The sequence below is a fragment of the Salvelinus alpinus genome, chromosome 1 (assembly GCF_045679555.1).
Source record: "Salvelinus alpinus chromosome 1, SLU_Salpinus.1, whole genome shotgun sequence".
NCBI lineage: Eukaryota > Metazoa > Chordata > Actinopteri > Salmoniformes > Salmonidae > Salvelinus > Salvelinus alpinus.
This window is the reverse complement of record NC_092086.1, coordinates 110,531,077-110,553,583: the sequence shown is the minus strand read 5'-3', so window position 1 is coordinate 110,553,583 and position 22,507 is coordinate 110,531,077. Positions and strand designations below refer to the sequence as shown.

At 44.8% G+C, this 22,507-nt stretch overlaps 1 protein-coding gene across 7 annotated transcripts in view; it reads right to left on the bottom strand.

The window, feature by feature from the left end:
- sema4d (sema domain, immunoglobulin domain (Ig), transmembrane domain (TM) and short cytoplasmic domain, (semaphorin) 4D) overlaps positions 1–22,507 on the bottom strand; it is a 75,288-nt gene that overhangs the window by 30,672 nt on the left and 22,109 nt on the right. For 2 of the 7 annotated variants that reach the window (XM_071341039.1, XM_071341049.1), the window contains one exon: positions 13,106–13,175. The exons of the other annotated variants lie outside the window; for them this stretch is intronic. The gene's annotated coding sequence lies outside the window, so the exon portion shown is untranslated. The remainder of the gene's footprint in view (positions 1–13,105; positions 13,176–22,507) is intronic. 7 annotated transcript variants of the gene reach the window in all.

Genomic DNA, 22,507 nt, shown 5'->3' with positions numbered 1-22,507 from the left:
CATTCAGTCGTTTTCTGTTCGTTAACAAAAATGGACCAACGTGCCCTCCAGATCCATGACTTTTACCAGACTGCCATGACCTTTACCAGGAGGGTGAATGAGACATTCCCTACACAAACTAACACACCTCAAGCCAAGGAGAAACACCATATGTTTCCAGATAGATCTACATTTCCAACGTCGTAGCAGCACCTGCATTTCGAAGCTGTAAAAGCAGCGACGACCTTCTCTGCAAACATGTGGCATTTTGCATCATGTAGGCCTGTAACAAAAACACTGACCACCGCATCTCTGTGACGCTGCCTGACAGATGTCTACTCCACTATAAGACTGAGCATCGGTTTGGCTACAGATGTGACCAACCGTACTGTGACAGGACATTATACTTAAGACTGGATGTGGATGCCCTCAATGAAACGTCATTAACCAGACAATGTAGGCCTATGTTACGAGAAAACCTTTTGGACATTTAATATAGCATTGATTGTTTGAATTCAAATTGAGAGAAAAAATAAACTGACTCATATCAACTTAAGTGAACATTGTCTGCCCTCCAGGAAATCTACAACACCCGGTGTCACAGGAAGGCCAAGAAGATCATCAAGAACCTCAGCTACCCGAGCCTCCACACGGCCTGTTCACCCTGCTACAATCTAGGAGACTGTACAGGTGCATCAAAGCTGGGAACGAGAGACTGAAAATCAGCTATCTCCAGGTCATCAGACTGTTAAAACTGTCACCACTAGCCGACCTCCTATATGAATAGGTGTGTACAGCAGTAGTTACATAGCATGAGTCTTGACTAGAGTATATACACATGTAAAGTGGGTAAATATATGAGAGAGAGTATATTTATATTCTGGCCTGATATTCTGATATTGCTTGTTGTGTTAGCCAAGGACAGTTGCCCAGAGAGAGTGGGCCAGGACCAGGAAGAGAAGGAGAGAGGGAAGAAGAGAGGTTGGGGAGAGCGGACAGAGGGAGAACTTTTTACATTCGTGTATATTATTTTGTATATATTGTATTGCTAGATATTACTGCATTGTTGGAGCTAGAAAACAACCATTTCACTGCACCTGTGATAACATCGTGAAATCTGTGTACGCGATCAAGAAACTTTGATTTGATGAGTAGAACTTTTAAGTTAAATCACATATGACTGAAGGGAGTCACTCGCTGAGCACAGAAAGAACACTATGCTACGCTATGGACATAAAAAGTATCCCTCATATAATAACTGGGTTCAGGATCCATGCTGAGCCTGTTAGTCAACCTACAGCAACCACACTAAAGGGAAATGAAGGGTCAGTCCTTGTAAACGGGTATATTTAGATGGTGATGGAGAGCTTTTTCAAAACAACACACCCTTTACCAGGTCACATGGGCTGTCAGAAGATTAAACAAAGACCATAAACAAAACAGTTGAAGTAGCTGTGTGTGTGTAAAGAATAAAAGCAGCTCCTGCTAGTTTGGTTAACCGTAGCTCCCGGTCAAAAGAGAAACGCTAAATTGTAAAATGTAATTACCATGTACCACCATCTTAAAAGATGAAAAGAACACACTTTATATCACCATCTGCTACTGCTAAATTACAACGACAAGGTTTGTATGAACACTGTTGGTCACCTAGAAAAAGGAACAACTAGAGGGGGTAACTATTCCACTTCCCTTCCTTGTATTTATGGCTCTAGGGACCTTCTACAGCGAGACAGATGTGTGTTGTCTATGACCATCACAGCAACATGGTACAGTTCACACCCAGTGTGACCTCCTGTTGCCATTCAGAGCATTCTCCCCACCACGTGTAGCGCCATCCTGATCCCTGTCAACGCCAACGACTGGTCTGTCCTTCACAGGGTTCTTCACAACCTCAGAGGTACCAATAAGAAAAGAGTGGTAGCTAGTGCACGATTTGAAACTTAGTTCCCCCTGCTGCTATTGGACCAGGTCACTCTTGGGAAAAGAGATTATCTCAATGACAAAAAACCTGTATAAAGGTTAAATTAAAAAAATTAAATAGTGCAGTGGTCAATGGCATTCCTAGTCAATCACCAACATTTCTGTAAAGCAAAAAAAAAAGCTTTGGGTTCTTATTTTTATTAATATCATTTAAAAAAAAATTGTGCTAGAGCGGGGAAGGCAAATTGTTCCCATTTTGAACCACTTCATGTGTATGAAGGTGGAACTCCTCCTACCCGGCAGGCCCAGAGAGAAAATCAAGTGCACTTATCGGCCTACCGCTGGTCAATCAGACAGCTCAGCTCACCGTGTCTGCAGTTTCCTCATGCCATAGGTTGTAAAAAGAAGCCTCCAACGCACATCAAAGTTGATACTAAGATTTCAAAACCATGACTCGAGACACAACGAATACAATAAAACGTTTAAGTTTAAGTTGTTATTCAGCATTGTTCAACAATTTTATAAGCCATAACATGTGTGTTATCCCTACTGCCACTCATTCTACAACCAGCACTGCAGCGGCAGTGAATGAGTAGCAAAGTGTTACTATAAACACAATATTATTTGCGTCTTGTCTTAAAACATTTTTTTTTTATAGTCAAGGAATATTTCACATTTGTTGGTCATGGGAGTAGCAATGAATTGGTGCATGCTCACTCAACTGTTTCTCAAGACAACACATTATTACCAGTGTGATCCTATATCAATTTTTTAAATATAATTTCAAAATGGTCTATCAAGAACATTGGCAGGGTAATTCAAGCATAGCCAATATGCAGTGAATGTAATTGTCCCTATAGCTTACTGCACAAACCTTATCGCTACAGAACTGTTAATTGGTTAATGTCGCATAGGCTTATGTTTTTTTTTAAAGTCAAGTAAAAACTCTCTGAGCGGTAGATCGAGGCCTGCAGTTTGACTCAGTGTTCCCCTCAGCTAAAGTTATCATCTTACTTCCTGTGCAGTACCGCCTGGCACTTCACCACAGCGGAAATCTAAAATGGGCTTTAAAATTGTACCTCAGAAAAGCCCCTTAACAGTACCACTAATGCATAGTCTCTTATTGACCTGAGACCGGAGTGCGATTCAGAGAGGAGAAATCCCCCCCAAAAAGAAGCAAAAACAGTATTAGCTGGTGTTTGAGTAATTATCGGTAGGTCACTAGCTAGCATTCATAGAATACCCCATTGGCTAGTCCTAGGTGTATTTTCTTAGAGACTAATGTAATCTGTAACACAGAGCTCAGGGCGTACTCTGTCCGGGACCAGGGACTATTTTAGGAGCTGTGAAAGAGCAGAGGCAGCCCTGAGACCTTGTGCTGCTCCTGGTTGTGATAGCTAAGGGCAGGTGTCCAGAGAGTGTGGGCCGAGGCCAGGGAAGGAGGGAGAGAGGAGGGAGGGAGAGAGGAAGAGGGCCAGGGAGAGAGGGTGCGGAGAGGAAAAGAGGGTAAAGGAAGGGAGCAGGGGAGAGTTATTTATTTAACTGTGCAAGTCAGTTAAGAACAAATTCCTATTTACAATGACGGCCTACCACGGCCAAACCCTAACCTGGGCGATGCTGGGCCAATTGTGCGCCGCCCTATGGGACTCCCAAACACGGCCTGGCATCAAATACCTCTAGCACTGAGATACAGTGCCTTAGACCGCCGCGTCACTCGGGAGAGAGGGGATCTGCGGTAACCTTGGTAGACAAAGTTGCTTTCAGATCCCAGGCAGAACCAGGCACCGTCCTCCCTCCCACTGCTCGCCTCGTGTATTGTGTGTCTTGGAGACTGTCTTCATCAGATCTCCCCCGTCTGGTTCATAGATAGCTACACATCCTGCAGTGTCGAGACACGTTAATAGCTAGTCATTGAAAAGTTCCACGTCTGACTTTCTCTAACACCAGAATGCAGAAATGCCCAAGTACTGTTGGCTAATATACAAAAATAGATCACATCAGAATTAGAACAATATTGGCTGTTAAATTCTCGATGCCTATTGTGAAATTGATATTGCCTGCATTTACTGTAGGTTTCAGATAACTAAAGATTATTCTACCTTTTAAATTACTCACTGTTTACCTGTGGATGCCCAAGAAATGGCAGGTAGCCTAGTGGTTAGATCGTTGGACTAGTAACCGAAAGGTTGCAAGATCGAATCACCGAGCTGACAAGGTTAAAATCTGTTGTTCTGCCCCTGAACAAGGCAGTTAACCCACTGGGCAGTCATTGAAAATAAGAATTTTTCCTTAACTGACTTGCCTAGTTAAAAAAAAAAGTAAATAAAAAGGCTTTCTATAGCATCTTCATCTGTCACAATTTTCACCAAATTTAACATGTAATGTCTCTAAAAACAGCCCTGGTGAAAACCCTTAAGGCCTATAGTCCCCCTCACTGAGCTGCACCACTGGGTCCAGGCTCTTTAAGACCTTCTTTCTTTTCCTTTTTTACTGTCTTTTCTATTTTCCTCATCTTTAGCAACTGATTTCATGGTCCGATTTAGTTTTCCAAGAGACAAAACCTCTTTAGGAGTCCTCTGCTGTGAAACTACCAGCACCCACTGCTCTCAGAACACATCCAGCCTGTCCTCCTGAACTTGGCTCACATGGGGGGGGGGGAAATACTAATTTCCCCACTTTCAAGGAAGACAAATAAAACAAAAACATTCCTCCGACTCACACTGCCAATCTAACTTGGCAATCTATGGTGTGCTGAGGAACGTTCAAAGAATACTGTAACTGTGCTGGCTAGGCTGTTAGCTATACTGCAACTGTAGCATGCTGGCTAGGCTGCTAGCTATACTGCAACTGTAGTGTGCTGGCTAGGCTGTTAGCTATACTGCAACTGTAGCGTGCTGGCTAGGCTGCTAGTTATAGTGTAACTGTAGCATGCTGGCTAGGCTGCTAGTTATTCTACAACTGTAGCGTGCTGGCTAGGCTGCTAGCTATACTGCAACTGTAGCATGCTGGCTAGGCTGCTAGCTATTCTACAACTGTAGCGTGCTGGGTAGGCTGCTAGCTATTCTACAACTGTAGCGTGCTGGCTAGGCTGCTAGCTATACTGCAACTGTAGCGTGCTGGCTAGGCTGCTAGTTATAGTGTAACTGTAGCATGCTGGCTAGGCTGCTAGCTATTCTACAACTGTAGCGTGCTGGGTAGGCTGCTAGCTATTCTACAACTGTAGCGTGCTGGCTAGGCTGCTAGCTATACTGCAACTGTAGCATGCTGGCTAGGCTGCTAGCTATTCTACAACTGTAGCGTGCTGGGTAGGCTGCTAGCTATAGTGTAACTGTAGCATGCTGGCTAGGCTGCTAGCTATACTGCAACTGTAGTGTGCTGGCTAGGCTGCTAGCTATACTACAACTGTAGTGTGCTGGCTAGGCTGTTAGCTATACTGCAACTGTAGCGTGCTGGCTAGGCTGCTAGTTATAGTGTAACTGTAGCATGCTGGCTAGGCTGCTAGTTATTCTACAACTGTAGCGTGCTGGCTAGGCTGCTAGCTATACTGCAACTGTAGCATGCTGGCTAGGCTGCTACCTATTCTACAACTGTAGCGTGCTGGGTAGGCTGCTAGCTATTCTACAACTGTAGCGTGCTGGCTAGGCTGCTAGCTATACTGCAACTGTAGCGTGCTGGCTAGGCTGCTAGTTATAGTGTAACTGTAGCATGCTGGCTGGGCTGCTAACTATTCTACAACTGTAGCGTGCTGGCTAGGCTGCTAACTATTCTACAACTGTAGCGTGCTGGGTAGGCTGCTAGCTATTCTACAACTGTAGCGTGCTGGGTAGGCTGCTAGCTATACAACAACTGTAGCGTGCTGGGTAGGCTGCTAGCTATACTACAACTGTAGCGTGCTGGTAGGCTGCTAGCTATACTACAACTGTAGCATGCTGGCTAGGCTGCTAGCTATAGTGTAACTGTAGCATGCTGGCTAGGCTGCTAGCTATACTGCAACTGTAGTGTGCTGGCTAGGCTGCTAGCTATACTACAACTGTAGTGTGCTGGCTAGGCTGTTAGCTATACTGCAACTGGGTGAGGGTTGGGGGGAATGGCCCTAACCCTCACCCGCCGATCCAACAGGATTGGGATTGAGATTAGGGCTCTTCGCTGACCATGGCAGAACACTGACATTCCTGTCTTGCAGGAAATCACGCACAGAACGAGCAGTATGGCTGGTGGCATTGTCATGCTGGAGGGTCATGTCAGGATGAGCCTGCAGGAAGGGTACCACATGAGGGAGGAGGATGTCTTCCCTGTAACGCACAGCGCTGAGATTGCCTGCAATGACAACAAGCTCAGTCCGATGATGCTGTGACACACCGCCCCAGACCATTACGGACCCTCCACCTCCAAATCGATCCCACGCCAGAGTACAGGCCTCGGTGTAACGCTCATTCCTTCGACGATAAACATGAATCTGACCATCACCCCTGGTGAGACAAAACCAGGACTCGTCATTGAAGAGCACTTTTTGCCAGTCCTGTCTGGTCCAGCGAAAGTGGGTTTGTGCCCATAGGCGACGTTGTTGCCGGTGATGTCTGGTAAGGACCTGCCTTACAACAGGCCTACAAGCCCCCAGTCCAGCCTCTCTCAGCCTATTGCGGACAATCTGAGCACTGATGGAGGGATTGTGCATTCTTGGTATAACTCGAGCAGTTGTTGCCATCCTGTACCTGTCCCGCAGGTGTGATGTTCGGATGTAACGATCCTGTGCAGGTGTTGTTATACGTGGTCTACCACTGCGAGGACGATCAGCTGTCCGTCCTGTCTCCCTGTAGCGCTGTCTTAGGCGTCTTACAGTAAAAACATTGCAATTTATTGCCCTGGCCACATCTGCAGTCCTCATGCCTCCTTGCAGCATGCCTAAGGCATGTTCACACAGATGAGCAGGGACCCGTGGCATCTTTCTTTTGGTGTTTTCCAGAGTCAGTCGAAAGGCCTCTTTAGTGTCGTAAGATTTCATAACAGTGACCTTAATTGCCTACCGTCTGTAAGCTGTTAGTGTCTTAACGACCGTTCCACAGGTGCATGTTCATTAATTGTTTATGGTTCATTGTACTTGCATGGGAAACAGTGTTTAAACCCTTTACAATGAAGATTTGTGAAGTTATTTGGATTTTTACAAATTATCTTTGAAAGACAGGTTCCTGAAAAAGGTCCGTTTCTTTTTTTCCCTGAGATAGATATCTATCTGCTTTTTGGGGGTATCCTACCTTTGCCATTGAGGAACTGAAGCAAGCACAATAGTTGTTTGGAACACTGTGTCCCCACCACCACACAATTTCTATTGTTTACACAATCCAAAACACCATAACTTTAAAGCTTATTAAATGACTAGCAAAGTTATCAAATATGATCTTAGTGTTTAGCCTTCAAAGGGCACTTCAGACAGATTGTAATTTTGGTGCGCATAGAATGGTGTCTGTTCCGCTGCAAATTTCCTTCACAATATGACAAACATAGGCTCGTTCGTTTTAGGACAACCCAGGGTGTAGGTCATCTTGTAACTGGATCTAACATAGCGATCATTAACATTGATTATTATTGATCAAAACCTATCCAGCACTGTATTTGTTTATGGATCCCCATTAGCTGCTTCCAAAGCAGCAGCTACTCTGCCTGGGGTCCAGCAAAATTAAGGCAGCTTATACAATTTTCGAAACATTACAATACAGTCACAGATTTCACAACACACTGTGCCCTCAAGCCCCTACTCCACTACTACATATCTACAGTACAAAATCCATGTGTACGTGTGTGTATAGTGCATATGTATGCATGAGTCTGTGTCAATGTTTGTGTTGCTTCACAGTCCCCGCTGTTCCATAATCTTTTTGTTATATCAAATTTTAGTGCTTGCATCAGTTACTTGATGTGGAATAGAGTTCCATTTAGTCATGACTATTTAGTACTGTGCACCTCCCATAGTCTGTTCTGGACTTAGACTGAAGAGACCTCTGGTCTTGTGGGGTATGCATGGATGTCTGAGTTGTGCGCCAGTAGTTCAAACAGGCAGCTCAGTGCATTCAACATGTCAATACCCCTCATATATACAAGTAGTGAGGAAGTCAATCTCTCCTCCACTTTGAGCCAGGAGAGATTGACATGGATATTATTAATGTTACTTCTCTGTGTACATCCAAGGGCCAGCCATGCTGCCCTGTTCTGAGCCTATTGCTATTTTCCTAAATCCATTTTTTGTGGCACCTGACCACATGACTGAACAGTAGTCCAGGTGCAACAAAACCAGGGCCTGTAGGACCTGCCTTGTTGATAGTGCTGTTAAGAAGGTAGAGCATCACTTTTTTTATGGACAGACTTCTCCCAATCTTAGCTACTGTTGTATCAATGTTTTGACCATGACAGTTTACAATCCAGAGTTACTCCAAGCTGTTTAGTCACCTCAACTTGCTCAATTTCCACATTATTTATTACAAGATTTAGTTGAGGTTTAAGTAAATGATTTGTCCCAAATACAATGCTTCTAGTTTTAGAAATATTTAGGACTAACTTATTCCTTGCCACCCACTCTGAAACTATACTCAAAGCCAGTGGCATGTCATTAGTAAAGATTGAAAAAAGTAAGGGGCCTAGACAGCTGCCCTGGGGAATTCCTGATTCTACCTGGATTATGCTGGAGAGGATTCCATTAAAGAACAGCCTCTGTTCTGTTAGACAGGCAATTCTTTATCCACAATATAACAGGGGGTTTAACTTCTTTCAGCTAGGGGGCAGAATTTTAATGTTTGGAAAAATAACGTTCCCAAGGTAAACGGACTATTTCTCAGGCTCAGATATTAGAATATGCATATCATTGACAGATTAGGATAGAAAACACAAAGTTTCCAAAACTGTCAAAATATTGTCTGAGTATAACAGAACTGATTTTGCAGGCGAAAACATGAGGAACTCCAACCCGGAAGTGCATTTTTTTTTTTTATCCCTGTTCCATTGCTTGCCCCTCCATTTAAAGGGGTATCAACCAGATTCCTTTTCCAATGGCTTCCTCAGGCTGTGACCAGGCTTTAGACATAGTTTCAAGCTTTTATTTTGAAAAATGAGCGAGATTTATCAAAACGCGTCAGGTGTCCTTTGATTAGTTCCTGCGCAGGAGAGATGTGGCTCAACATTGTCTTTCTCTGTAGTATTGAACAGTTTACCGTCCGGTTGAAATATGATCGATTATGTATGTTAAAAACAACCTGAGGATTGATTATAAAAAACCTTTGAACATGTTTCTACAAACATTACGGATACTTTTTGGAATTTGTCTGCCCTTCAGTACCGGAACGAGCTTGTGGTTTTCTGAACATAACGCGCAAACCAAATGGCGGTTTTTGGTTATAAAACTAATCTTTATCGAACAAAAATAACATTTATTGTGTAACTGGGAGTCTCGTGAGTGCAAACATCCGAAGATTATCAAAGGGAAGCGATTAATTTTATTGCTTTTCTGACTTTCGTGACCAAGCTAATTTAAGGCTAGCTGTTCTAGCAGTGATTGATACACTCAAAAACGCGTGGATTGCTTTCGCTGTAAAGCATATTTTCAAAATCTGACACGATAGGTGGATTAACAAGTTACGCTGTGTTTTGGTATATTTCACTTGTGATTCCATGATTATAAATATTTTTAGTATTATTTTTGAATTTGGCGCTCTGTAATTCAGCGGTTGTTTACGAAAATGATCCCGTATAAGGGATCCGTGCGGCAAGAAGTTAGAGCCATGGCACAAGTTTCAAGCAGCAGACTATGATTGATAATGTCAAAAGCCGCACTGAAGTCTAACAAAACAGCCCCCACAATCTTTTTATGATCAATTTATCTCAGCCAATCAGTCATTTGTGTAAGTGCTGTGCTTGTTGACTGTCCTTCCCTTTAAGCAAGCTAAAAGTGTTTACTGTGAAATTGCATTGTATCTGGTCAAACACCATTTTTTCCAAAAGTTTACGAAGGATTGGTAACTGGCTGATTCATCAGCTATTTGAGCCAGTAAAGGGGGCTTTACTATTCTTAGGTAGCAGAATGACTTTTGCGTCTCTCCAATCCTGGGGGCACACACTTTCTAAGAAGGCTTAAATTGAAAATATGGTAAATAGGAGTGGCAATATCATCCCCTACTATCCTCAGTAATTTTCCATCCAAGTTGTCAGACCCCGGTGGCTTGTCATTGCTGATAAGACAATTTTTTCACCTCTTCCACACTCACTTTACAGAATTCAAAATGTAAATGCTCGTCTCTCATAATTTGGTCAGATATACTTGGATGTGCTGTGTCAGTGTTTGTTGCTGGCATGTAATGCTTAAGTTCGCTAATCTTGCCAATGAAGTAGTTAGTAATATCAGTTGGTTTTGTGATGAATGAGCCATCTGATTCAATGGAGTTTGCCTTTTTTTCTCTCCAAAAATTTAATTTAAGGTGTTCCAAAGCTTATTACTATCATTCATCTTTGTTTCATATTGTGGTTTCTTATTTGTATTCAGTTTAGGCACATTATTTCTCAATTTGCAATATGTTTGCCAATCGGTTGTGCTGACTTAGGAGTTGGTTGTCTATAGGAGCTTCCCACCAGAATGGGCTTTAGGTGAGGCAGATGAACTTGTAGCCAAATTACTTCAACAGTATTTAACATGAGATCTGTGGTTCTGAATTTAAAAACAGCAACACCTCCACCATTAGCATTTCAATATTTTCTGTAAATGTTATAAACTTCCATTGCTGCCACTGTATCAAAAGGTATTATCTAAGTGAGTTTCAGAGATAGTCAGGACATGAATGTCATTTGTTACTAGATTTCATGAACTTTGTTTCTTCAGTAACATATGTTAACGTGGCCTATTTTGGGCAATTTTCTTCTGGGATACTTACTTGTTTTCATTGCTTTACTGGGAAGCTTAGCAGAAGTAGATATGCTCATGTTATTTATGTTAGTGAAGGGTGAGCTGCACCCAGTGGACTTCCTACTAGGGCACACCGCATTAGTGGTAACAGTATACATTTGGTTCATTGGCACATGATTACTGCATACAATAGCTGTAGGATCAGCAGAGGCATTCAGGGCAGTTAAAGGGACATAAATTGTGTTACTTACATTGTGTCTACCAACGCCCCTGGTGTAATGTCCATTTTCTGAAGCATTATGACAACTCCGCGTCACAATGGTAGGAATTAACTGAGCTGGGCTTGGGTCATTGATAAGTAATTTTCTCAACGCAGCCTTATAATGGTGTGAAACGATCCAGGAACCCAAATGATTTGGGTGGATCCCATCCTCCTTATAAAACGTGTTTTGTTTCAAAAATGTATCGAAATTGTCAACAAAAGTTATACACATTGAGCTGCATTGAGGGCACAGGGCCAGATATGATGGGTCTTATATTAGTGTCTATCAGAGACAGTCAGCTCTTCGAAATCCAGTTTCAACTGTTCAGAGCTGCCCTTTATAATGTCATTAAAACCCACATGGACTACGATAGCATTGATGTCCATGTCCTGGAGTAGTGCATTCGGGAGCAGCTTAGTAATGTAATTTACTCGAGCTCCGGGACAGGACATTTTGCACCAAGAACGGTCACATTTCTTACCATGGAGCCGCCCAAAATCACAGCTAGCGAGAAGGATAAGGAAATCTGTCTACTCCCAGGCTTCAGAGAACCCTTTATTGACGGGCAAGAGGCAGGATAACTTGAGCACGTTGCTCCCGACAGAAGGAGAAGCCCCGATTGATCCAGAACAGGGACGGAAGGTTGCCGACGTCGAAATCGTAGTAGCAGGCACCGCGGCCGCAGACACAGGCACCCCCAGTGACGAAGGTGCAGGAAGATCAGGCTCCAGGATGGCCAAACTATTCATTGTTTGTATCCGCTCCTGGCCGCTCGTTGGGAGTGTAGACTGCGTTGTTGGAGGCCGCTGTATTTCGGCTTCCCCGGCTATCAGTTAGGGGAGCTCCGGGCAACACCAGCCAGTCGGATAACGACAAGGCGGAGATGCATCCAACAAGCGCGAACGCCGTCCTGCAACCGGCATAGAACATGTAAACATTCCACTCTGCGTTTCCCCCAGTTTCTTACATAGGCTGGCGACCTGCGTGATCAAGGAAGCCACCTCAAGACTATACTCCTCAGCAAGCAAACAATTATCGCATTGGAACTCTGAGTGATCCGTTTTGTCCCGAAACAAAGCGTAGTAGATACAGCTCCTACAGTGCTGGAACCATTAAATTTACCTCTCCAGACAAAGAGGTCTCCATTGCAAAACTCATCTGGTACCAAATTCGTTAGCTTGATGGCTAGCAGCTTAGTGTGTCTCCAACCTGTCTGTTAAGCAGGATTGCCGGGCCAAGAAATAGCGGTCCTAGTTGTTAAAACCTAACTGTCGCGGAATCCACCCAAAAACAAATTCGGTATTCGTATTTAATAAATAGCGGTTTTGTTTTAATAAAAAAATAACTAACCGAATGTTTCCATCATCCTGTGAAGCGGAGAACCTGAGCTCTGACGTTGCGTAAAGCATGTTACTGTACAGCCTCCAATTTTGGTGCTGATCAATGGCACAATCTGCCATTTTCAAGTGGAAAGGGCTACTGCTAAGAAAACGTCTAGGGTCTCTGACTCCCCTGTTAAATCAGCTACTTTCTAGGTAGGTGGCGTAGTCCTGCTTATGAGGTCAGGTTCCAATTGAGCCAAATACTTTAAAAAAAACACGAAACACTGAAGAAAACACACCATTGCAGAAATGTCACATGCTAAAATTATCGAAATCAAGAGAAAACAAGTCAGAAATCAACAGGTAATAAACACAAGTTACACCACAGCAGAGCGGACAGACACATCAAGCCCATTTCAAGCAACATACAGGGGGGGGGGCCCATGGAAGCTCCCAAGGCAGAGGGGGACAAAGCTTTAGAGGCGGTTTGGGAGGAAATAACATCTTAATTAACTAATTTGGACAAAAGATAATGGAACAATAACTTGGATTATAAGGATAGATCAATTAGGATCACAAAAATAAACAATTCCAAAATTAAAAGGGAGGTTCTATAAAATCACCCAGGTGTTTTTCAGATCATGCGGACCATAAGAGAGAAGCTGTGCAGCATTTGGAGGCTTTAGAAGCATGCAGCATTTTTGTTGCAACATGCAAGCCCACACGAGGTTTGTCCTGACCTGTGGCTCCTCAACGAGTCGGCTCTACTAGACGAGAGGCTCCTTCTGAGAGAATTACACAATTCTCAAGCTATAGGAGAGAGAGAAGATGAGAGATGACAGTTATAATGATGCAGTACTGTAGGTATCTCTGTGTGATGTAAAGAAGCCTGTCAGGATAGAAGGGATGGGAAGACTGTACAATACATCCCCAGAACATGTAGAGTAATACATATACCATATATACACACACAATAACAGCCAGCATATGAAAAAAAACATAATCCATAACACAATACACTGCCCAGGACTACAGAGTAGTTTGATCATTAACTCAAAACACAGTAGCAGACTGTACGACATTGAGAGGATTCAGGGGAACATATAATAATTCTGTGACATTACATGTTGGTTGCCTGCTGTGTTTGTAGTTTTAGTGACTTTTCATTACTAAAGGATATAATCATATAGCCTGGTCCCAGATCAGTTTGTGTTTGGCATGACAGACTATAGGCGTTGGAAAGACCGCACAAAACAGATCTGGAACCAAGCTAATAACCATACACAATAAAGATACTCTTTGTATAGGACGAACAGAACACTACAGACTAGAAAGGACAGCTGAATCTGAATTCTGAATCTTTACATTAGAGTAATAACATTATCCACCCTTACAAGAGTCCGAGGGGAAAATGTCCGTGTGCATTTCTTCCTACAACTCCCACCAGCTGTAGGCTTTGTGTGATTAGCAGCCAGGGGAAGCTCTATTCAGAGCCTGAGAACATACTGAGATCCCTCTAACCCCATGACAGCATCTTTAATGGTATAGTCTCTTATGGCTACCTAATTGGTTATGTTGGAGAACATGTTATTATAATGGTCTAAGAACAAAAACCGTACTAAAATAAACAAGAAATAAAATATACATCTCCTGGGAGAGTTTGATGCTTTAACATATTACAGCCATTTATTTTTCAGCTGTCAAATCTCAGACGTGACGTAAATATTTTCCCATGGCACATCAATGTCAATGGCATTACCATTTTGAAAACAAAGAATATTCTGAATGTGCTTCACAGAAAGTTGTCCAATAGTTTGTTGAATAAAAATGTATTCTCTGAAATAGTAGCAAACAAATAAATAATTCACACAAAATCTTAAAATGTTTCTTTCTGGCTGCAATAGAAGCAGAATTAATAAAAGAGACGAAAGAATGTAGAACTCATTTCTGCAGACAGATTGTCAAACCTCCATTCACAACACTTTCCCCGTGTATGCTTCCCAATCCCCCATACGCAAAATTAAAGCACTTCAAAAGAGTGAATGCATTTTCCCCTTCAAGAGAACTGCTGCACCTTGCTGCACTCAACTCAAAATATATAATTAAAACCAGTGTCATAAAAAAAATGAATGGGCTCGCCTATTGATTTAACCTTTGATGGTTTAGATTCAAAACCACAAAATACTCCGGTGTAAACATTAAGCTAGAAGCAACATTAGCTTACCATCTTTGTAACTCAAACTCTGAACACATTCATATATTTTTGCAAGTGGATGTTAATCTCACGAATAAAAAAAATATAAAAAATGACAAGGAAACTAACTGGCATTATCATTTAAAAGGTCTCTTGAAATAGACATGTCTTAACCTCAAAATATTATATACTGGTTAAAAGGCTAAATGAAAAGAAATTTGATGAGATTAAACTCAAAGAAGAACGGTTTCCATTGTACTGCACGGCCCTCAGCCCCTGGCAATGCAACCGAGATCATTATCCCATGATAAGATACAATCTTCCAGACAATTGAAATCAGGTCACAGAATTGAACCCAAACATTGAATTAATTAGCATTTTTTGGATGAGTTTCTGTACAAAACAAAAGGACAATGTATCAAGTCATGCAGAGCATTGGGCACATAAAAACAATAGAATACAATGTATATAATAAAAACATACAATTTTTATGGCTTTTAAAATTAAGTTGTATGTTCTTTGTCCTGTCCATTTCAAATAGCCTATATGGCACACAATACATTGCAGAGATAGGCTACCGGGGAATTCCTTTGTGATTCAAAAGCCTGTCAGTGTATATTCAAATTGCGTAGCATGCGCCACTGAACTTTGACAATGTTTTTTAATCGAAACTCATGTCTCAGTTAACATAGTCATCACTTACACATTATCTTGGTTTCAAGAGCGTTGGGACTATTTACACCAATACCTTGAATATCCATCCATCCTTCCTTCCTTCGTGCCGAGCCTGTGGCCTTAGCAAACCGTCACAACAAAGACAGCAACACCCCAAATAAGGTATCGCCCTGTACTGTGTCCCACTCCCTCACCCCCATGATCACATCTCAACTGTGGCTCCTCCTGCCTCTCAATGCTCACATCAATAGTTTGTGAGGTGATGACAGTGCACCAAATTGATGAGCTATAGGTTAGGGGTCACATCCTCCACTACATACTGAGGGAACAGGCTTCACTTGACTCCCGCAAAACGTGGCACCGGCTCCAGACACATCTCAATTGAGCGTTGACTGACCGGACCCATAGACCCCTGCCCCGCCCTGGTGACACGGCAGACAGACCCGAGGAAGTCGGGGTGTCACGGGGTCCACATCTCTAACTGGTGAGTGATGCTGAATAAGAGGCGCCATTTCACATCACTGCACTCTATACTCCTCTGTAAACTGGTAATCTCTGTATACCCGTCGCAAGACCCACTGGTTGATGCGTATTTATAAAACCCTCTTAGGCCTCACTCCCCACTATCTGAGATACCTACTGCAGCCCTCACCCTCCATATACAACACCCGTTCTGCCAGTCACATTCTGTTAAAGGTCCTCAAAGCACACACACATCTCTGGGTCGCTCGTCTTTTCAGTTCGCTGCAGCTAGCGACTGGAACGAGCTGCAAAAAACACTCGAACTGGACAGTTTTATCTCCATCTCTTCATTCAAAGACTCAATCATGGACACTCTTACTGACAGTTGTGGCTGCTTCGCGTGAAGTATTGTTGTCTCTACCTTCTTGGCCTTTGTGCTGTTGAATATAACCCAATAATGTTTGTACCATATTTTGTGCTTCTACCATGTTGTGTTGCTACCATGTTGTTGTCGTCATGTGTTGCTACCATGCTGCCATGGTGTCATGTGTTGTCTTAGGTCTCTCTTTATGTAGTGTTGGTGTCTCTTGTCGTGATGTGTGTTTTGTCCTATATTTTTATATTATTTTTAAATCCCAGCCCCCGTCCCTGCAGGAGGCCTTTTGGTAGGCCGTCATTGTAAATAAAAATGTGTTAACTGACTTGCCTAATTAAATAAATAGGGAGGTAAAGTTCAGATCTCCAGTAGGTAGTCTGATGGATATAGTCTGTAGATGTAGTCAGTCTATGCCTTGATGAATCTCTGAGCCTGCCGTATAAGAGAGAGTGGAACACATGGTCATATTAACTCCCGAGTCACACTCAGACGAACCTCGAAGCATCTCAGACAGCAGCAGGCTGGGCCTTGGCCTCTTTCTCAACTCCTGAGCCTTGGCCTCTTTCTCTCTATATGTAGCTGTGGCTCTGACTTTCCCCTGACACTGATATGAATACACTTCACACGCATGGTGGACTAGCTGAGACCGACTGGGGAACGCCACTCATACCCTGGCCATGTGGTCTTTCCAGTAAAGATATCACCAATACCCTCCACCCCGGCCTGCTCCACATTCTCATCTGTGCTGTCATGCAAAGGGTTCAGTCCCAAATGGCACACCATTCCCTATATAGCGCACTATTTTTGACCAGGGCCGTTTGGGACACAACCTACCAACATCCACACTCCCCTGACAGCCCTGTCAACATGCTGAAGAGTGGGGGAGGGGAGAAAGAGAAAAGAGGGGCGGGTACAAGCCACGGAGAGAGAATGGGGGTTGACAGAGAAGAGGAAGGGGGGGAGAGAAAGAGACTGTGGGTGAGTTGGCGTCCTCATAGGTTTGGTTTGCTCCTAGCAGAACTCGGCTAGGCGAAGCAAACGTCATTCTCCCTAAAGGACTTCGGCTGAAAAATGAGTAAAAAACAACAATATTACTGTTTGTCCTTAGAGCCACTATAGCAACATAGCCAGTAACACATCCTCAAAATAGTCTGAATTAATCAAAGATAAATCAAGAAATCTGTTATTCATTGCCGTTTTTGCAGAGGTCTTAGTTGCGCAATCTAGCTAAGATGTTTGGTGCAGTACTTCAAGTGAAAAACAATGTGCATGAAAACGACTAATGCACTGCAGACAGCAGGACCGAGCTGCGCTGCAGACAGCAGGACCGAGCTGCGCTGCAGACAGCAGGACCGAGCTGCGCTGCAGACAGCAGGACCGAGCTGCGCTGCAGACAGCAGGACCGAGCTGCGCTGCAGACAGCAGGACCGAGCTGCGCTGCAGACAGCAGGACCGAGCTGCGCTGCAGACAGCAGGACCGAGCTGCGCTGCAGACAGCAGGACCGAGCTGCGCTGCAGACAGCAGGACCGAGCTGCGCTGCAGACAGCAGGACCGAGCTGCGCTGCAGACAGCAGGACCGAGCTGCGCTGCAGACAGCAGGACCGAGCTGCGCTGCAGACAGCAGGACCGAGCTGCGCTGCAGACAGCAGGACCGAGCTGCGCTGCAGACAGCAGGACCGAGCTGCGCTGCAGACAGCAGGACCGAGCTGCGCTGCAGACAGCAGGACCGAGCTGCGCTGCAGACAGCAGGACCGAGCTGCGCTGCAGACAGCAGGACCTAGCTGCGCTGCAGACAGCAGGACCTAGCTGCGCTGCAGACAGCAGGACTTAGCTGCGCTGCAGACAGCAGGACCGAGCTGCGCTGCAGACAGCAGGACCGAGCTGCGCTGCAGACAGCAGGACCGAGCTGCGCTGCAGACAGCAGGACCTAGCTGCGCTGCAGACAGCAGGACCGAGCTGCGCTGCAGACAGCAGGACCGAGCTGCGCTGCAGACAGCAGGACCGAGCTGCGCTGCAGACAGCAGGACCGAGCTGCGCTGCAGACAGCAGGACCGAGCTGCGCTGCAGACAGCAGGACCGAGCTGCGCTGCAGACAGCAGGACCTAGCTGCGCTGCAGACAGTAGGACCGAGCTGCGCTGCAGACAGTAGGACCGAGCTGCGCTGCAGACAGTAGGACCGAGCTGCGCTGCAGACAGTAGGACCGAGCTGCGCTGCAGACAGCAGGACCTAGCTGCGCTGCAGACAGCAGGACCTAGCTGCGCTGCAGACAGCAGGACCTAGCTGCGCTGCAGACAGCAGGACCTAGCTGCGCTGCAGACAGCAGGACCTAGCTGCGCTGCAGACAGTAGGACCTAGCTGCGCTGCAGACAGTAGGACCTAGCTGCGCTGCAGACAGTAGGACCTAGCTGCGCTGCAGACAGTAGGACCTAGCTGCGCTGCAGACAGTAGGACCTAGCTGCGCTGCAGACAGTAGGACCTAGCTGCGCTGCAGACAGCAGGACCTAGCTGCGCTGCAGACAGCAGGACCTAGCTGCGCTGCAGACAGCAAGACCTAGCTGCGCTGCAGACAGCAAGACCTAGCTGCGCTGCAGACAGCAGGACCTAGCTGCGCTGCAGACAGCAGGACCTAGCTGCGCTGCAGACAGCAGGACCTAGCTGCGCTGCAGACAGCAGGACCTAGCTGCACTGCAGACAGCAGGACCTAGCTGCACTGCAGACAGCAGGACCTAGCTGCACTGCAGACAGCAGGACCTAGCTGCACTGCAGACAGCAGGACCTAGCTGCACTGCAGACAGCAGGACCGAGCTGCACTGCAGACAGTAGGACCGAGCTGCACTGCAGACAGTAGGACCGAGCTGCACTGCAGACAGTAGGACCGAGCTGCACTGCAGACAGTAGGACCGAGCTGCACTGCAGACAGTAGGACCTAGCTGCACTGCAGACAGTAGGACCGAGCTGCACTGCAGACAGTAGGACCTAGCTGCACTGCAGACAGTAGGACCGAGCTGCACTGCAGACAGTAGGACCGAGCTGCACTGCAGACAGTAGGACCGAGCTGCACTGCAGACAGTAGGACCTAGCTGCACTGCAGACAGTAGGACCTAGCTGCACTGCAGACAGTAGGACCTAGCTGCACTGCAGACAGTAGGACCTAGCTGCACTGCAGACAGTAGGACCGAGCTGCACTGCAGACAGTAGGACCGAGCTGCACTGCAGACAGTAGGACCTAGCTGCACTGCAGACAGTAGGACCTAGCTGCACTGCAGACAGTAGGACCGAGCTGCACTGCAGAAAGTAGGACCGAGCTGCACTGCAGACAGTAGGACCGAGCTGCACTGCAGACAGTAGGACCGAGCTGCACTGCAGACAGTAGGACCGAGCTGCACTGCAGACAGTAGGACCTAGCTGCACTGCAGACAGTAGGACCTAGCTGCACTGCAGACAGTAGGACCTAGCTGCACTGCAGACAGTAGGACCTAGCTGCACTGCAGACAGTAGGACCTAGCTGCACTGCAGACAGTAGGACCTAGCTGCACTGCAGACAGTAGGACCTAGCTGCACTGCAGACAGTAGGACCGAGCTGCACTGCAGACAGTAGGACCTAGCTGCACTGCAGACAGTAGGACCTAGCTGCACTGCAGACAGTAGGACCTAGCTGCAGTCTTCTTTTGTTGAATGACAGCAAACACTTAATTGAAGAAACTTGTCCATATTCCCAACGCTACTGTTGACCAATCACCAACAAAAAGGAGCATAGACCTCAGCTATAGCTGAAATAACCCTTTCCAAACACCAAAACAAACAAAAAAGTCGTAATATATGTACAGTTGAAGTTCGAAGTTTACATACACTTAGGTTGAAGTCATTAAAACTCATTTTTCAAACACTCCACAAATTTCTTGTTAAAATATAGTTTTGGCAAGTCGGTTAGGACATCTACTTTGTGCAATTTTTCATACAATTGTTTACAGACAGATTATTTCACTGTATCACAATTCCAGTGAGTCAGAAATGTACATACACTAAGTTGACTGTGCCTTTAAACAGCTTGGGAAATTCCAGAAAATTATGTCATGGCTTTAGAAGCTTCTGGTGGGATAATTGACAATTTGAATCAATTGGAGGTGTACCTGTGGATGTATTTCAAGGCCTACCTTCAAATATGTTTCACTGTATCAATTAAGTTCTAGTCTTTCTGGCTAGCTGGCATTAGCTTGCTCTGGGCCAAGCAGTCACACACTTCATATTAAAACGAATGGGGTGGTAAGTACAGCACAATGCACACAAGACTAAATGATTTACTTAGCTAGCTATCTAGCAAGACTAAGAAATAATTTCATCCCCTCTCCTTTATCCCACAGGCCCTACTGCCATTGCAAGTTCACTTGCTAGCTAACTTTAGCGTCGCCATTCGCCAGTTAGCACAGCATAACTACTCCAGTGACTCTTGGAAGCTTACAGGCAGCTCTTTGACTAAAAAACAAATACATTGTAATATAATATAATGTTGCTAGCTAGTGACGCTAGTTATCAACAAACACTTACTACTACAAATGCTATCTAGTTAGCTGGCATCAACATTAGCGAAGCTTGCTACAAGCCTAACATAGCATGGCCTTCTTAAGCTACTGCCACCCTGTGGTCTGGAGTTTTTTTAAAGAGGCTCAAGGCAGTTGATCTGTTCTATCTGAACAACAAAATTGACTTGCCGACACTCTGGGCCGAGGTTCTAAGTATCTATCGGCAGTCAAAATCCTTGGTGTGTCTGAGGCTTTAAAGAGTATACCGACTGAGTTCCCACTCTCCTCCCATCAGATACCTCTGCTCTTAGCAGCTTAGAAGAGCTGGATAACCTTGCTCACAGAGATTGAAAAGGCTTTGTCCCAATCCAATACAGACTAGTTCAGGAGTTCGACTTTGGCTCAGCAGATGTTTCTTATCTGACTGTTTGGTGATTAGGCCTTGCCGGGTGGAGGACTGGTCCATCAGGTTTTAAATCTGTGTACTCGCATGCAACTAGCTAGTCCTAGCTGTGTAAACTACATTTGGAGTAATCTACGTAAGCGTTTCTGTCCTAGATTCTGTCCCCATCGGTGCAGCCAACCAACACTTGAGTAAAACTATTTCTTTATACAGAACAAAAGAAATTACTGGGTGAAATCCCAGCGTTCACAATCTGCAAAGAGGTGTAACCAGAGGACTATTGGTTTCTGATCTGCAATGTGCACTGGGGTGGATTACAAAGGTTTGGGTTTCAACAGAAATAATCCCTGTCTACAAGTATTAAAACCCAAATCTGGCTTTAGAAACATCACAACAGAGGGAATGGTGCATAACAGCAAGGCTTTATTTACAATCTGGGAATACTTGAAGCATATCGTTTAAAAAAAACTGCTTCCACAACCAGTTTAAGATATGACTAAACTCTCGACTAACTGAAACAATGTGCACATGGAATTTTTTCAAATGGGGTAGGTTGTTTACTTGGAACTCAAGGTTATTCTAATACTGTGGTAGATTCAGAGATTTATACAGGATTCACATTTTATTTAAAAAAAAATGACTGTCATGCTGGAAGTAATAGAATTTAGTAGACAAACTAATCAAGACGTTCCATCTTCCTACAAAGGCCTCTAGCTACTAGGCTGTTAATATTTGGGGAGTTGCCTTCCATCAGATTGCACATATTTACTGGGATGTCTGCTGATGTAATTGTTTGCTGCTGGAAAACATGCCAGATAAAAATGAGATGGGATGGGGGGGGGGGGGGGGTTCAGCAGCAACAGCGCTGATCAGAGCTGCATGAATCTTAAGTAGTCCCATGTTGAGGGGGTCTTTGTTCCCGGACCACTGACGGGGGACACTCTCCCACTTTTCTTTTCCCTTCCTTTTGGCAGGAACATTTATCATTCTTCCAAACGAACAATTGTGCTACAACACTGACCAGCACAGGCAGAACAATGAACTACTAAATCTGGGGCCTCCGTCACCCCGAACGCTGGTTGCTAAGAAACCTTTGATCTGCCGGACAGCTTGTCAACAAGCTCATCACTTACTTACTGAACTCAAAACCAAAGTTTTCATTCTGCACACATGTAGAAATACAGGCAGACTTGCATTGTTATACAAAAACAGGCTGGTAACGGCTTAGCTAGTTAAAAAAGGATCTGCCTCAGTACCAAAATGATCTGTCGGTTTTCAGCAATATTTTCTATGATTCTACATGCATTTAAACTTTTGAACACATTCAAACTTTCAAAATTAAACTGTGTGCTGTAGGCCTACCACTGATGCAGAGGAATGTTATCAGTCTAGGGCCTGTGGATGAAACCAGTCCAACTCTAAATACCCTGGCCTTGAAGGGGTTAACTTCTTTCTGTCAGGGTGCTGCGTGAGTGTGTGTGTGCTGATCACAGCTGTAACCATTGAGAAC